A 12,013-nucleotide genomic window follows, 5' to 3' on the forward strand; every position below is an offset into this window, starting at 1 on the left:
TGCGTATTCTCTCTCTTGTCGGCATGGGTTTCCTACGGGTTCTCCCACTTTCCAAAAACATGCATCTGGTTCACTGGAGACCTTGAATAGCCCAAATGTGCGAATAGGCGGGTGAATGGCTGAATGTCCATATGACATGCAAATGAGCGAATGGTTTTACGTCTCTATATGATGTTTTAATGAAAGAGTGAACGGCTGCATGTCTATATAACATGTGAATGAATTGTTGGTCACTGATGTATGAATGAGAGGGTGAATATTTTTTGTTCCATATGAGGTGTGAATGAGAGGGTGAATGGCTGACAGTCTATATGAGTTGAACAAGAGTGAGTGGTTTTAATATGATCTGACTGGATGTCAGTGTATATGACGCATAAATGAGAGGGTGAATGTTTGCATGTCTTTTGCTCGCAGTACCTTTTGCTCGCTCTAAGCGATCTCAGGCAAAACTGTTCTCACTTCTACTACCTCAGTGGTGGAACAAAATTCCAGAAGCAACAAGAATAGCATCATCTATCTCAACCTTCAAGAAACAGGTAAAAACTGTTCTCTTTCAGGACTTTTTACTGCTCTGATGCCCCAGATAAGGTTAGGCAGCAAGTTAGGCTATGCAGTGTGTGTGTGTATGTTTGTGTATGTCTTTGTCAAAAAAAAAAAAAAAAACAACTCACTAACCCAAGCTTACTGTTCTGTATATTTCCTGTGCATTGTGTATTTGCAGTCCCTATGTCCTCTATTGTAAGTCGCTTTGGATAAAAGCGTCTGCCAAATGCAATGTAATGTCTCTATACGTGACCCGGCTATTGACAAGTTGAATCGCCTAATGACAGCTGGGATAGGCTGCAGCGCAAAATAAGCTGTAAAGATAAAGAATGCATGAATGAGTGAATGAAAAACCTCATCAGGTCGTCTCCCATGACAACAGTTTAGGGAACCTTGCAGAGAACCCCTGTGTGTGAGGTCGCCGCACGATGGCGCTGCTGTGCGTCGGAAACAGACATAACCCCCTCCTCCCTCCCTCCCTCCATCCCTTCCTCTCCTCCTGCCTTCCTCCACCTCTTGTGGAAAACATCAATGGGGAGAGTGGATTTGCATGCCCGTCCTCCTGTGCCAATGGGCGCACTGGGAAGGCTGGCTCTGCGGGTGGAGCCGCAGGAAACGCCACAGTAAAACGCACAGTCAACAACCAAAGCATCCGAATTTTTTACTACACACGCATCCCGGGGAGAAGACTACCACCTTATTTCTTTTTTTTTTTGTTTATTTTGTTTTGGTTTTTCTTTGCACGAGTGACATTGTTAAACCCTAGTTATATATATGTGTGTGTGTTTGTGCGCACCGTGCGGAGCTGCTCCACATCGCTTCCACGCATCGCTTCCGCAGCGCGGAGGAAGATTTGGAGGCGAACATAGAAAGCAATTATAGATTATTCTCTATTTTTTTTTTTTTTTTTTTTTTTGGCTATAACAACCCCCTTCGTCCGGGGTCCTGGATCACCGCAGCGGAGGTGCGGGGAGCCGATCATCCGCCGTTCTCTTGGGTGAGTTGACTCGATCTCCGTCCGATCTGGCATCCCATCAGGACTTCCAAGCGATTTGTCATTTCTTAATAATGAACCGACTCCTTAAACACACATACACGCACACACTGAATACGTGCGCGATTCTAATCCGGGGAGTTACCGGCTGCGGGTCTGGTCGTCGGAGCTCCGCATGTGTGTAAAATGAATGAAACGAGGCAGTGATGTCATAGATTTTTTTTTTTTTTCCAAATCTAACTTTATTATCATTTACCTTGCATCCCATGTGATTATTTCATCACCAGCCTTCGTCGTCCGCTACGGAGATTTACGTCATAACCGGCGAGGAAATCATACACTGCGTTAAGTACTGCGTAATTACACGTCTATTACGGTATGGAGGTTGGAGGTATTTTCTTCCACGGAAAACACCAGGTTTTAATATGCGGGAGCACAACTCTACCTGTCTCTACCCTTCACTTTCGTTGCACCAAGTCGGGCGAGGTGATCCAACGTGATGATTCCCTTCGTGCACAGTTGCATCATCTCCTAAAAAAAAAAAAAAAAAAAAAAAAGTTCTAGAAGAGCGACGTACAAGGTGTGTGTGATGGAAGAACACAAGAGAGAGATATTTGGAGATGGGTTTGCAGCCACACATGGCACATGGCATGCCTCGGTATATAGGCCATGTAACACATGAGGTTCCATTGTCTGTGGAGCTCCATCTGTTCCATGACATGGCATTCCTCAGACAGCCAGTAATGCTGTTAGGGGGTGGTATATCCTGACCCGCCGCCTCTCCGAGAAAGAGTGCATTAAGAGAAGTAAGCGCGGGGCCTCGATCTCACGGTGAGTCAGCCTCCGAGCCGCAGGCCACCTGTGTAGACGGCTCCCGTGCCGGGCTGCAGGGATATCGGGCCGGATTAGGGACTAGACGTTTTGTTTTTTTTTTTTTTTTTACCCGGGGTCTAGAATTGCAGAATGTACTCGGACCCCGGAGGAGTCCATCCCAGGACGGCAGCCCGGAGCTGCGGGAGGCCCGAAAGCCTCCGTGGACGGGACCCGGGTGGGGGTTAGGATCGGTCACGGTTTTCGGAGTGAACGGGAGCCCGGTCGTGTCCGGGTATCACGGTTTGTTCAAGACATCTGGTCTCTTTCCAAGCTGAACATCGGCACTTGACGTGAATTCCTCTTTACGACTACGCTAACATTCACTTCATTAGTCCTCACTTTAAAATTGTCCCTTTTGTTTTAAATATGAATCTACTGATGAGTTTTGTAGCAATATAAATGTTGCAAAACACAGTTCGGTGATTTGTCTAATGTTCCTTCATAGAAGGCAATTCATCCGACCGGTTTGGTCTGAACTACATTTAATCTGGATTTTGGGAAAAACTAGATTAATATCTAATCTTAATCCCGGGCCGGATGTAGCCGGGTTATCGTCCCAATACGGTGTTAGATTTAGACCCGGCCCGATCTGCGTTTTGGGGTTCGGTTAAGGATGGGTTAGGTTTTGAACCTGTGATTAGTTCAAGGTTAGCCGTGGTTTGGCTTCAATCGCCGAGCTTAAATTAAGTCTTGATTCATAATGGAGGCCCGGGGGGTCCGACTTAAGTTTATCCTATCCCCGGGGTTCGATCAAAGCTGGGTTTGATCCAGGCGCTTGATAAGTCTCGGTTTGGGATTAGGGTAAAAATGAAGACCTCGATGACAATCCTTGGCCAGATTTAGAAAATACTTTTTTTTTTTTTGTCTGCATCCGGGTTTTAGATCAGATTAAGACCGGTCTGAACGTCGCGTTTGGCGCGGAGCTCGGCTTAGGTAGTCGGCTCCCGTCCGGCGGACAGATTCTTTACATCCGAGCCGGCACTACCTCTCCCTTTCCCCTCCCAACCATTTCCCCTCTGATCGCTGCATCAGGACTCGACCGCCTTTTGTTTGTCCACACACCAGGGGGAGGGGTGGGCTCGGCGGAGGCCACAGTACAACGGGGGATCGAAGGTCATCCAGCTGGCCAATCAGGGCGCAGTCTGGCACGGCTGGTAGCAGAAGAGGGCGTTGCCCCTGCCCCCCCCCCCCTCCCCCTTTTTGTGCCGGACAGGGTGGGTCTGCTAAACAAGCAGCTCCACTTCCAGCCCTCGGCCTCAGCCGGGAGCCACGCTGCTCTCACCTCCTCCTCTGTCGCACCGGCGTACAAACACCTCGGCGGTCTTCAGGTCAGGACCTGAAACCGCCACAGAGGTCTCCATTCATTTGCGCCTCTGCACGGCGTCAGGCGCCGTTTCGGTCTCGCCGATCGCGAGCGCCGAAAGTTTTGACGGGCGCCTCGGAAAGCGACACGGCCCGACACGTTGGGACCGTCACGAAAGCGGTAGATGACAAATTTTTTTAGGTGTCATAGGAGAAGCTGCCAAGCAGGAAGTGGTTCGAAGGTGCAGCAGGGTCGAAAATATGAGCTACAGAGATACCGGAGCTCTCCAGCGCTGTAATTGTGCAAGTTTGCAAACAGAAGGCTTGCGTTTATGTCTACGTCGCCCTGTTCCTTGCACGCTCTCTCTCTCTCTCTCTCTCTCATAAACACACGTCACCGCCGTCTGAGTGTCTGATGTGCTGAGCGGCGCTATCTGATTTCTGTAAATGCAACCCCTCGCCCGGCGAGGTCTCGTCTCGCGCTAAGTGCCCGCTCGCAGTTTTCATCCGCGCGCCGAACCCCCCCCGCAACCGTCGATACCGATTGACAAACAATCGCGGCACTGGATCAGAACGCTTCCCTCGTGCGACAACCTGACCTGCGATCGACCGCGTTTGTTCACTAGAGGGATGCTGATACCCGGTGTGCGTGCCAACTTCTACCTCAGAGGCGATCAGCGGTTTATTTCCTGGCTTCGGCGACCCTTTCTCTCCGCAGACAATCAGGAAAGTAGATGGCGACTCAGGAAAAAAAGGACGATCCATCTTTGTCCGATTCCCTAGATGTTGCCTCTGCGGGGATGCACTTCTACCTTCCTTGTCGACCGTCTCCGCGCGCTTTATTCCAGGAATTACTCAGCACCTGTTCTAGACGCCCTTTAACCCCTATTGTAGCACGTGCGCGTCGCCAATTAAATTCATAAATCACGGCGTTGACTGTGCACCGGCGGGGAGGCTTAGCGCAATCACAGTGTAAAATTCATGGCAGAACAGTCGTATTATCATAGGATTATTCATCTCCTCCTCTGCATCGTTGATTATTATATGGGAAGAAAAGTATGGCGGGAGGCACGAGGGGATTTTTGCATTACAAAGCGTGCCGTCACGTACAACGGTACACAGACTTTCCCCTCGGATTAAGAAAATAATGATTGCATAATCAGGATTTTGCATTTGAACTATAGGTAAATTAGCCTCGGAAAGGCCCGTGTGGAATGTAACGTGCGGGAAGAATGTGGGTAATCTTGCCATATTTGAGGGATGATGACTTTGTCGGTTTTTTTTGTTTTTTTTTTTAATTCAAAGCATGTGACGCGCTGCTCTTCAGTAAAATAACAATGCTGGATATGACAGTCGGCTTCTCCGCCCGCACTGTTTCAAAGTGATCCAGAGGGAGGGAGATTGTGAGCGACAGACACGACCCGAGTTAAATCTTCCAGAGCACAGAGGGGCCTATTCAGTACGCTGCGAGGAGGAGAGAGAGAGAGAGAGCGAGCTAGCAGTGAGTGAGTTAGGGGACAACACTTAAAAGGGTTGTATGCGGCTGAATGGCCGGCATGTGTGTTATGTGTGGTGCGGCTCCACGGGCCTGCCGGAAACAGTCAAGGCGGCCGGGGTGGAGGCGGGACGGCGTGAGGACAGGTGAAAGCGGGACACGCATTAAACTCAGAGTTGTGGGAGATTTTGCTTTTATTATGCAGGAAACTGCAGGAAAATTTATATATATCAGGATACACCGCGGAGTGTGTCTGCACCTGTGTGTGTGTGCACAATCGCACGCTTTGACTGGAAACCAAAGTGAACCGGGGGAAAGACGTTCAAACTCACGGTGCGACAACTCACCCCGGCAGTATGGAGCGTTGGCCTGCCTCTCGACAGAGTTTAAAAGATTTCGCCCATATTGTCATGTTTTCCTCCTTGGCACACGATTTGCACATTGCATCATGTCTTCTGATAAGTGCCAAAGATTGATCCGAGCCAATTCGTCAACAGTCTTTCCACCGAGCCGCCCCGAGGCTTGTTTTTCTTTTTTTCTTAGCCGTGAGATTGTCAGAAGGAAGGACGGTTCCCTTCTCTGAAGCGGTCCTCACAACAATGGTAGTGTTTTATTATTAATAGAAAATGACCAGAGTTCATTTTTTTTTCACACCCAAATTACAGAAGGAGTATCGCTGTCGCTAAACCCGCTAAACCGCCAGCGTCCGTCAGCTCTGCATCGAAGAGCTAAAGTGCAAACACAAAACAAACCGTTCATTCTTAACTTTTCAAGAAAAATTAATTGAAATAACACTTTGTGCTCTCGTTTGGCTATTGCCACGCTTTATTTGTTTCATTATTATCCCTGGAATCAGAACTTTGTGTCCTATACTCAACAGATTGTTGATTTTTTTTCGCCATCCGACAGAAAGAGTGATGATATGATCTTTAAAATTGCATCACGGCAGCTCACAGCCCATGTAAAACTCATCAATTATTAATCTATCTTCCGAGGAAATGATGGCGCACTGATGATGATGTGTGTTTGGACCAACTCCCCCACCCCCTACTTTACGGCGAATGGTTAGTGAGAGATAAATCCGCCCGGGAAAGAAAAGCCGTAGTCAGCGACGTGCCCCGTATTCTGTTGGCCGAACCACCGCTCACCCTTGTAAAAATGTCAGCGATGTCGCGGCGAACGTGCCAAGTGTGGCCTTCGGTTTATAAAACACGCGTTCTGTTTACCGGTGCCGTGACTCATCGTTGCCATGGCGAGGAGCTCTGACAGTAACACAGCTGATGGGGAGCACTGACTCCGTGTGACTCTTCATCCTCCCTCGATGCTGCTCGGTGCATCCGCGCTCCTTCGATCTTCGGCCTCTCTTTTGTCTCCCGCCACCGTGGGTCTGTTTTGCCTCCTCTCTTCTCATCCCTCGCTTTAGCGTTTATTAAACCTACCTTGGATTTTTTTTTACTTCTCTCCACTCCTATCGTCTCTCCTCCTCCTCGGCCAGCTGTGCACCAGATGTGCAGCGTCCTCCCAGCTGTTGGCGCCATGAGAAAGACAATTATGAGATTGAATGAACCCCTACCACCACCACGTCACAAAAGTACAGTGTAACACCGGCTTTTATTTTGATTTTATTCGTTCTTTGTCTCCGTTCATGAACCGAATCCATTTTTCCCCATTGAAATCGATGTAAATCCCATCGATCCATTCTCCAGCCTCAAAAAACACACTGTACTCTTTTGGAATATTTTTATGGGATTACTTGTGGCAGAAATACTGAAAGGAATTAAAGCTAACCTTAATTATTACTGTTCATTAGTTCTGGTGTTCTCTGTTTTTCTTGCAAGCACTTGTACTCTGTGTTTCCTTCACTAAATCAGCAAAACTAAAGCTTTCTTGCACGAGACCCTTGCTAACGCTACTTCCTGCAAGCTGCCTTTCATAAATCCAAACTAACAACCACTTTACTACTTCTAAGACTTGAGACCTTTGCTTTATTAACACAATCCACCGTCTTCAGCGCGTTTTTGTCCTTCAGGATTGTACAAACGGTTGACCGTGAGCTATGCCATAGCGCTTAGCGAAATCTGTAACTAAAACACAGCTCGTGGGTTTCACTATTATAACCTTCTTCGGATCGATTGTAACTAACCTTTTTGGGAGCCATAATAAGGGCTAACTTACTGGGGAAAAAAAAGCGCAAAGACGTGAACAGGAAAAAATAAAGGTGAAAGATATAAACAACACAGACTACCACGCACGACTGTCGACTCTCTACAACACGGAAAGCCCGTGTGTATGTTTGTTTGCGCCTGGATTCAAGATTTGATCGAAAACTCAGCTCGAAGGCCAACTAGAGACGTTAAAGCTGAGGTTCTACTGATTTATTACTAGTTTCGCTCTCTACTGAAAGGAAGGGAGGATGAGGAAGGTGAATCTGTTGTGGGAGTCGGGTCGGGGGCGGTAGTGTTTACGTGAGTTAATCTACGAAAGCCTAAATGTCGTATACCAATTATAGCAGCGCTGCAGCCGGGCCCACCGTCTGCCCTTTCTCAAATGTTTAGAAATGAAGCGCTCTGGCGGACATCGTGTTCATATCACGGATGATTTAAGAACCAAAATGTAGTAGTTAAGTAGGTAAACTGTGGTGACTGAGAGGAAATATGCCGTAGCATCTGCGTGAAAGTACATAATCCAAACGTCAACAGAGTTCCTCTCCTGACTCGCCGATCTCCCATCCTGTAAGGAAACAGTTTGAAAAACGGAAAAAAAAATGTCGAATTTTACTGAAAAGACTTGTTTCTGAGGCGGCGGCGAGAAGCTTCCCACTTGTATTCCAACAGGGGCCTTTCCTCGCATGGACCAAAAACATGCAGCAGGTTCATAGGAGACCCTAAAATCCCCAGATACCGGAATGAGATGGTGAATGGTTGTTTGTTTCAGTATGTGGCCCTGTGATTGGCTGGTGAGCGGTTCAGGGTAAACCCTGCCTCTTGCCCAATAACAAGATAGGACAGAATAGGCTCCTTTGACTGAGTGGAGGAGTCATGTAAATAATGAATGCATACGTTTTCATTTTGCGCACTTTTCTATTACATTTAAAGCGACTGTCAAATGTTTTTACTTTTAATTTCAATTGATTCAAAGGCAAAACCAGTGTTCTGCGTGTAGGTTATCTTGTGAAATGTGTCGACTAGAAACCTGGGAAGTTTATGGTTATGGCCTTCTTTGCAAACTGAAAATCAGAAGGAAATTTTAAAAGTTTCATCTCGATCGTTAAGTATAAAGCGGTAATCTGAGTTGCTTTTAATCGGTCTTTTCCGAGTCTTGGGCTAACGGCGATATCAAACATACGTATATGTTTTTATTGATATTATCATCAATCTTGGTCTTTCAGTCTTTACAGTGATGCAACACAATCAACAACCAATAGATGCACAAACCGTAGACACGAATCCTGGTAGACAAACAATCACCGGAGCGGTATTGGCGGCAGAGACGGTAAATGTTGGCGGTATGGAAGAACGGGAAAGAAGGACGACCCGATCAATATGGACCGTCCAGAAAGAGGAGCAGATGGTGGAGCTGTGGGCAGAACGGCTCAGCTTGTATGATGTCAACTATCCGACGTATCACGACTGAGTGGAGAGGGAAAAGTGATGGACCGAAATAGCAGAGGCTCTGCAGATACTCGCTGAAAACATTGCTCGGTGGGAAAAAAATTGGTGAAAGACTCTAGCTGTCGTCTTGTAAATAGCGATCGGGATGGACTAATTCCGCAAGTACAGAGATAAAACGTAAAGAACACGAAAAAGGTGCTGTGGCTTCGGATGTGACCCTGCGGGGCCCCCAGGGCACTCCCTCACCCCTTCAGCAGTCGCTGAAAGGGCGCCTCACCAGATAATCTGCGACAAAAGCTGATTCAAAAAGAAAACATTTTGACATTTTTTATTTTTTTCAAGGGAGTAAACCTGTAAGTGTTCAAGGGCAGGCGGATGAAGGTGGCGGCGTCCAAAGAAAGGAGGGGTCGACGCCACATTGATAGTGACACGGGGAAAAAAAAAAATGCGACGCTGAAAATTGCTGATGGTGTTCGCTTTTGGAGCTGATCTTTCCCACCCAACGCAAATGCTTTGTTAAAAAGCCAACAGAAAGCGTTCCCTGCATTGATTGCCTATCGACTTTTCTATAGTCAGTCTCATTTTTATTTTCGTTAATAAGCCGTTTCCATTCCCTTTCTATAATTTCCTCTCAGCCTTCATCTCGTCTCTCCTTTCCCTTCCGAATACTGGTTTCTTGGTGTATCTCTCTCTGCTCCCTCTCTCCCTGGCCGTCTCTCAGTCAGGGGGGAAGTGGGAAGGAACAGACCCTCCTTTGTCCGTCTCCACTGTAGGAAGACGAGTAGACGTCCTCCCAGAAAAAGCTCAGTCTTAAGGACTCCCGAGTCGGTCAGCGAGAGAGAGGCTCTAAATCAGCCGGCCACTTGGGAAAGAGAGTCGAAGTGGACACCCCGGGCCGACCGCTGGAGTGGATGAATAAAAAAAAAAACGGCTAGAAAAACCTCTGCTAGCGGAGAGGGCGGGAAGCAGGAACGATCAGAGTCTTACCTTTCGAATCCGTCGGATGGGGAGGAGTATTTTCAAGCAAACTTCAAAGCAGGAACATTGCAGAAAGTATTTTTTTTTTCCCAACTAGTTTTTTCGAACCATGTTCCGATTCTTTGTGGGCAAAGATGAAAAAGCCCCACGGCCTTTAACAGCTGACGCCCTTATTTTGCTTGGCTTGGACCGACTGGAAGCAGCTTGATTAACTGCGATCGTAAAAATTGTCCTCCCGCTCCCTATTAAGCTCTCTGAATCGTATCATATCTTGTACAAACCGGCTAGTAAACAATTAGCGGGTTGACTGCGTGTGACGGATGCAATCGACTTGTCGAAACCCCCCGCTGTGAGAAAAAAAAACAAAAAAAAAAACACATCAGCCGCGCTCGCTCCCCCCAACCGATCCGTCGTCCACGGCACTTCCTGTTTTGGCATGTTCTAAATGGCCTATGAATAAAAGGCGGGTTTTTGCTTCAGACTGAACTTCCTGTTCTTCTTGTCGGGAAAAGTGCACCAACCCAGACTTATAGTTCAATTCTGTTTGGGAGAAACTGAGAAAGAGGTCTGTGGGAAATGTGTTCTTTCCCTGATTATTCTCACTTTTCAGTGAGAGTATTCAGAAATACTGTCTGTAAAGCATATTGAATAGAATAGAATGGGGCGGTGCAACGGTTAGCTTTCCCCAGGTTCAGGGTTCCAACCAGAGGCCTTTCTGTGTGCGGTTCGTTTGCTCTCCTCCAGGACATCCCATTTCCTTTCACAGTCCAAAGATAAAGTCGGTTGATTGGAAATTGGGAGCGAACGGTTTTATGTAGGACATGTGCGTGAATGACAGTGAATAGTTGTTTGTCTCTACATGATATGTGAATGAGTGAATGGCTGTGGATGAAGAATAGAATATGATAGAATTCTATGTAGATAGGGACCAGACAGTTTGACATGGTTACATTTCAAAGAAAGTAGCTGACTTACTGTACATGGATTTTATGCGCTTCACCCATGTATTCTAAATACTTGAATACAATTAAAAAGAAAGGCCAGAATTAGATATGTATAACACACCTTTGAGTTTTGGTCGATTGCAGGAATTGTAATGATACTAAACTGGAGATACTGGCGTCTGTGGAAAAACCCCAAATCTGAATCCCCGTCCGAAAAAGAGCGCATGTGATGTCTTGAAATTCTGATTCTGTTAGGAGCGGGTAACATTTGTTGTGCAGCTTTCTGTAATTAAATCAAGTTTTTTTTTTTTTCCCTGGAATGTCAGTTTGAGAGTAATAGAGACTGAAAAGCTGTAATGGAAAGTTCCTCAAGGATGACATCCAGGCGCGAGGCTTTTCGGTCATATTCATGTAAAGTACGAAGAATTACTGGAGAACTTCTTCTGCGGTGGTGTTTGACGCAAATCGCACCATTTAACTCAATTAAAGGGAAGAGAGAGTCTCATTGTTGGACGGTTTGAGATCCTCCTTTAGCATCGTCTCACCTCTTGGCCCCTTCGGGAGGAGGCTGTGAAGCGTTACGTCTCAGGCGCGACCGCATAAAATCTTCAACAAGGTTGGGCTGATTCGGATCCGAACGCTTCCAGATTCCGGTGCTTGGACGGGCCTTCAATGATCAGCAAAATCCACGAAAAAGTAATATAGACCAAGATCCTGCTGTGCCTGCTTCCGCCTTGGTGACGCCAAAGAGACGATGGGGGAGTTGTGCAGCGATGAGATCGCGGTGATGTGATCAGCGGAACCTGTCGCCCTTCGTCTTTCGGCCGGCGCCGTGCACGCGTTTCTACCGTTCTCTCCCGTCACTCCCGAGGGCCGCCACCGCTCGCGGAGGGGGAAAAATTATAAGGCCACGCAACAGGTCCCAATCAGTCGCATCCAGGATCGTCCAGTTCAACAGATGGCTTTTTGCTTCATACAAGTGGGGAGAACAGGAGAACACAGTCTGGGCTCTGTGTGTGTGTGCGCTTGTGTGTGTGTGTGTATACATGCCTGCTGCTCACTGGGCTCCACATGGGAAATGTGCTGTTGCTCTTGAACTGCATTCCTAGGAGTCAAAGGAAAATCTCAACCTCTTTTAACCCCCCCGCGTCTTCTCAGTTGTGGGTCCCCTTTGAAGCTTCTTCTCTTGTCTCACATGTACGCACACACATTTCATATATATATATACATACACACTTTAACACGGGCGTTTACTCCCTCACGTGGATTTTGT

The 12,013-nt window shown here is 47.2% G+C and overlaps 1 protein-coding gene across 2 annotated transcripts in view; it reads left to right on the forward strand.

Moving 5' to 3' along the window:
• The first annotated feature begins 1,197 nt into the window (after positions 1-1,197).
• Positions 1,198-12,013, forward strand: part of numbl (NUMB like endocytic adaptor protein) — a 50,642-nt gene continuing 39,826 nt past the window's right edge. For both annotated transcript variants that reach the window (XM_086143401.1, XM_086143409.1), the window contains exon 1: positions 1,198-1,540. The gene's annotated coding sequence lies outside the window, so the exon portion shown is untranslated. The remainder of the gene's footprint in view (positions 1,541-12,013) is intronic.

Source organism: Fistularia commersonii, chromosome 3, assembly GCF_037954325.1.
Source record: "Fistularia commersonii isolate RoL2024-O1a breed Wild chromosome 3, RoL_Fcom_v1.0, whole genome shotgun sequence".
In the NCBI taxonomy this organism is placed as follows: Eukaryota; Metazoa; Chordata; class Actinopteri; order Syngnathiformes; family Fistulariidae; genus Fistularia; species Fistularia commersonii.